This window comes from Dendroctonus ponderosae, unplaced genomic scaffold (genome assembly GCF_020466585.1).
Source record: "Dendroctonus ponderosae isolate FM_Combo_2020 unplaced genomic scaffold, Dpon_F_20191213v2 Dpon_F_20191213_7, whole genome shotgun sequence".
Lineage (NCBI taxonomy): Eukaryota > Metazoa > Arthropoda > Insecta > Coleoptera > Curculionidae > Dendroctonus > Dendroctonus ponderosae.
In genome coordinates this window covers 7,282,193-7,287,496 of record NW_026018916.1, presented here as the reverse complement: position 1 = coordinate 7,287,496, position 5,304 = coordinate 7,282,193, and the positions used below count along the sequence as shown (strand labels likewise).

Sequence of the window (5,304 nt, the reverse complement as noted above, 5' to 3'; positions counted from 1 at the left end):
GCAGCAATGTTTTTCAAGGTAATCTGCCTAATTAACATTGCGCAAATACCTGTTGCTTCGTAATTATTTAAAATTCCGGTAACCATGGATAAATAGAGAGTGACTATAAGATAGACAAGGATAAACGGTCAACTCAACAGAAATCGTTGAATGACGGAACGTACTTTCGAAATCTCAACCTGTTCTCATAACCTCGAATATTGGTGTTTAGAAATAAACCATACAACATCAAATATTTGAATGGTTAACTCCAAACAAGCTAGTGCCTGTGTAATCTCCTTATCAAGCAGCTTATCAAGCAGCTTCTCGTATTCAGTTAATTAACTCGTGCTCCATTTGTATCTCCGTGTGCTGTGTGTATCGTACAAACGTGGTAGGAATGTAGCCCTTCTTCGCTATTTATTTGGTGCTTGGAAAATAGTATATTGTGCTCTGACCACCTCTGGAAGGCCCTGATTCGATTATGTTCAATACGTAAAGTATTCTAATATGCTACCAATTAAACATGGAAAAATTTCAAAATAATGCTTAATAGCAAATTTGAAATTCGATCTTCAACTGTTAATATCTTCTAGAAATTTTCGAAAAAAATTTTCAATATTTTTCTCGTACTCCCCAAGTGAGCCTCCATCACCCCTTAAAAGGAATGACGCCAATTTTTAATCACCCTGTATGTCAAGTCAAAATAATAATGTAAGTTATTCCAACTTAATCATTTATTGATGTCCGAAAGTACATCTGAAAGTTTCGCTTCGCATTAGATTACTTTATAACAGTCGCGTCTCATTGTGTAATATTTCTGTCCGAATGGCAAGTTTAACAGTCTTGTAAATATATTGCAGCTTTATTAATTTCACTTGAAGAAGCAGCCTTTGCATATTCAAAAGCATCCGTTCCACCAGCAAATATTACAACTTCTTCACTGGCGGAAACAGGAGAACTCGATACATAATTTTTTGCCCTCTCTAATTCAGAGATGATTTCATGTAATGAAAGGAAAAAGGAAAGGATTTGTACTTTATAAAATTATTTTCAATAAAAACGAAAGTAATTAAGCGTATTTTAAATAAATATTTTTCTCCTTACTAATGTTTTATTAATTAATCGTTTATTTCAGAAATACTCAAGCCTTTTTAATCAGTTAGCAACAGCACTTCGACGAGTTTGCAATAGATAAAGGTCAATATCTCCTGCAACTCCAATAAGGTATATTTTATTCCTCCTCTATCTGATGACAGTATTTCGTGTGTCTACAAAACTAGTTTCAGCCTAGGTTGCTGATCTAGTTTTCCAACTTTTCAACTTTGCAAAACAATTGCAGTTTAAAGTTGTTGTTATTGGTTTGAAATCCGGAGAAAGTTTTGCAAAATGTACATATTTTTGCAGATCATAGAAGAGATAGATAAAAGGTGATATAATTCCGCCAAAAGCAACACCACACTTCTTATGCAAAGTAAATATAACGTGTTTATTTAAAACATCTGCACATCAATCAAGTATGACGGATATTTCAATCTCATGAAAAAGTGCTGTTGTTATGAATTTCTTAATTACCGAAGCAATGTTCACTTACGGATTCCTTCAAAACAGATGTTGTTAGCGTTTAAGTAATTGTATATGGTAGTTGMATAAAACTTTSATAWAGATAGGTTTCTTCTCGTAGATTAATAAGAGTTTAATTGACACAATTTTTAAACAKRGATATAAACAAACACTTCGGTTAGKCGGCAAGAATAGGTTCTGGWTTGCACCAAAAAWGTAACTGTTCAKTTSTTATTGCATGTTCTTTGGTTCTTTTGAGCGTTTTTCTTCAAGTATAATCCCTTTTCAGCCACAAATAATTTTGTTCAGTACCGACTCCATAATATTATTTTGACCTAAAACAGCGTCTATTTTATGTTTCAGAGTCAACAAATGTTAAACGGACAGCGCTGATATCAAACAAAGCTCACCAATTGCACTTCTTCTATGGTTAGAATTTTCTTCAACTTATTGACCATTGTTTGTCTGTTTTGCGACTATGCGACTTTTTTTCTGTTTTTACTCTCAACGAGTGCGTARCWGTTTACTGAAATGTTGCTGGTGATTGATTACGATTTGYTGCCTAATACAAAAAAAGTTATTGAGGATGGATCAGGGTCATCTTCCAGAGTGGACTCTCTATGTGCTTCAAGTCTTCACCTAGCCTTTTACGAGGATAGCTCAAAAGCAGAGCTCTTGGTAGAGGTTTCTGGAGTTAGCCATTCTCGCTCTTTTTCTTGAAATATCATTTTCAAATAAAATCTCAGTTTGATCAGGTCTTTGGTCGTGACCTCATAAAGAATCTTTTCGTCGCAATTTCAGGTACTAATTGAGTTATTACCTGGTGGGTTTCTAGCGCACTGCAGAATTTTCATTCAGTCAGGTTAGTTTTTGTAATGGTGGCACAGCAGCTCAAGATAATGTTAATTACAGATGAGTTTAGAATAATGTTAAATGTATTTGATATTGTTTAGAAAGTTGTAATTGTGGCACAGCAGCAGCAGATTAGTTTTTGTAATTGTGGCACAGCAGCTCAAGATAATGTTAATTATAGATGAGTTTAGAATAATGTTAAATGTATTTGATAATGTTTAGAAAATTGAATTGAKCGGACTTAAKAAAATAAGTAGAAAAACTATATRTTAATTTTTTTKGGTTRAATTTTATGTTTCCTCCTAATGGTAARYTTACACAATGACAAAATGTTGAACACTTTAAACATGTTTTACACAAATTGTTAATAGACAAAAAGTAAATGGCAGATTGCGTTGCTGACAAAACCTTTTCAACGAACTGTTTCCACATTCAAAGAAAACGACTCAATTCATGAACGATAACGCCAAGCCGCCTGTGTGCTCAAAAATTCTCTAGCAACATATTTTAAACATGATTGGAAGAGTGATAAATTTATTTTTCATTTGCTACACCTCATATTCTGTAGATCATAACCCTTGCAATTTTTTTCAATAGAAATATTTGAATTTACTGCAGACGTTTAGCCAGATTTGGATTATTCGACTTACCAGGAGATAAGGATTTCTTCATATTTTCTAATCTATACCTATCAGTTGATTTAACGATTCCTTTGATTTCATGTGATTATATTTGCAGATAGAGGGTGTTCCCTAAGCACACGATTAAAAAAGCACTGAGACATTCATTGGCTCAAATAGAGACCAACTGAATGAGAAGAATTTATTCTTATGTATACAAGACTCAGCTTTTTATGAAGCAACCGAGTTCATCCGCTTTGGGCAAGTGGTAAATTCAGGAGTGTCCCGGTAAGCAAACTACCAGAACTTTTTATTAGATAGCTGAGGTGAAAGATGAGTCTTACATAGGAACAAATTCCCAGCGAGTTTCATTAAAATCCATTGTACCATTCTCCCAATATTTAAGAAAAAGATCTTTTTTTAAAGAACTTTGACCATCAATAGCAGAGGAGCCAGGCAGTTTTTCTTAATAAAAGTTGAGTCAGATCGTTTTCTTTTGATTTAAATCATATCGCTGTACCCTCTCATCAGGTTGAGTCAGATCATTTGCTTACCGGACACACCCTGTATACTTTTGCACTTCAAATTACTGATACAAATACCAGAGCCTAAGACATTGAAAGGAAGCAAAATATATTTCAGATGCAAAATATCCATCTAGAAAAATACGTAAACTCAAGGTGCGAACTATGTCCTTGTCTCATTTCTGGTTACCAGACCATACACACAAAGCTTCATAACGATTAAATGAGCATAACAATGTCATTATCGACCTAACAACAAATATAGCAATTATTGTGATATATAAGCGGTCAGATTTCCATACAAATACGAAGAGCCACCAAAGAACCAACCAGTTTTCTTCGGTCACCCACGACCGGGCCGACCTTGAGGACGCATCACCTTCTTTGGTGACAGCAAATCACTTTTTACAAGAAGTGGCCGGCAGCAGCTGAACGATGCCCATATGCGAACCCAGATCAGCGCGAGACAGTTTTGCTTTTTTAGATTGTTCTTTTTTTGCCAGTTTACGAACGGATAAGGTCAGTGGCGGTGCATGACCCATGATATTCGATTCGGGAGTGCATGCAATATTAATAAATGGAAATGAACCATTTAATCCTTTTTACTGATGATAATGCTATAGAAATTAAACTCACGAGTAAAAGCAATTTAAATTCTATTCTATTTTGTGTTTTGAAAAATTTACCTTCATCGAGTTCCGCTGCTTTCTGAAGCAAGCTGAAAATAGAAACGACTACCCAATCCAGTTGCTTACAAGTTACGTACGCCACGTTTAAGAAATATATTTAAAATTTGAATTTATCAAGTGTTTAATGCTGAAGAATTTCAAAACAATTCGAAATAACATATTTTGTATGCTAGTCATCAAACAACGAGCGAAGTGGCTAATAATAATAGTTGCGCCGCCAATGGCGAAGCTGTGAACGAAATCTGACTTATTGGATGTGGCTGATCGATTACATAGCAAGACAGGCGATTAAATTATTAGAAAATATACATTGTTTTCACGGCAATTTGAACATCATGGAGCTTAAGCTTTTGAACATTTCATGAACATCATCAGAGCCATGCCGCGTATCAGCACAAGTATACAGGTTTTTTCTGAGCTCAGAATCGTACATTATCGCATTGCATCAAGTCGGCAACAAACGGTTTGTATGGTAATTTTTCATACAGCTTTCTGTTACAACCACCTGGGACACGGATTTCGTTAAGTTAGAGATCCACAATTTTCAGATCAAAATATATTAGTTGTCTTATTACAGCAAGTCTTATTAGAAAAATCATTCTCAACTTTCCTATATAATAAAATTCCCCCCCCCAGAGTTACAGGGAGATTGAACATGCGTTTTAAACAGAAATTTTGGCAGAAACCTAAACAAATGCAAGCTTCAACTTTATAATTAAGTAACATATTAAAATCAGCAATGATTATTTGGTTGGTTATAGTATTTGTTATACAGTATCAATTAACTCTTTGCAGAATTTGCTTAAACTTTGCAAATTTTTCATTGGGGGTATTAAATTATGTGGTTTATTTGAGTACCATGTGCAATGCTGTCAAGTTGCAATGGAAAATGTAGCGTTTTTATATACAGGGTGTCCCGTAAGCTCATGATCAAAAGGGTACTGCGATATCCTTTGTCTGGCTCATCTGCTATTGATAGTCAAATTTATTCAAAAAAATTATCTTTTTTAAAATGGCGGGAGAATGGAACGATGTATTTTGATGAAACTCGCTGTGAATTTGTTCTTATGTAAGATT

The 5,304-nt window shown here is 34.5% G+C and overlaps 2 long non-coding RNA genes across 2 annotated transcripts in view; one reads left to right on the top strand and one right to left on the bottom strand.

Annotated features, from left to right (window-relative positions):
* Positions 1-1,024, top strand: part of LOC125505120 — a 19,403-nt gene extending 18,379 nt beyond the window's left edge. Inside the window, exon 3 of the long non-coding RNA XR_007281931.1 lies at positions 843-1,024. This is a non-coding gene — a long non-coding RNA (uncharacterized LOC125505120). The remainder of the gene's footprint in view (positions 1-842) is intronic.
* Positions 1-5,304, bottom strand: part of LOC109546202 — a 102,826-nt gene that overhangs the window by 41,725 nt on the left and 55,797 nt on the right. The window lies entirely within an intron of this gene.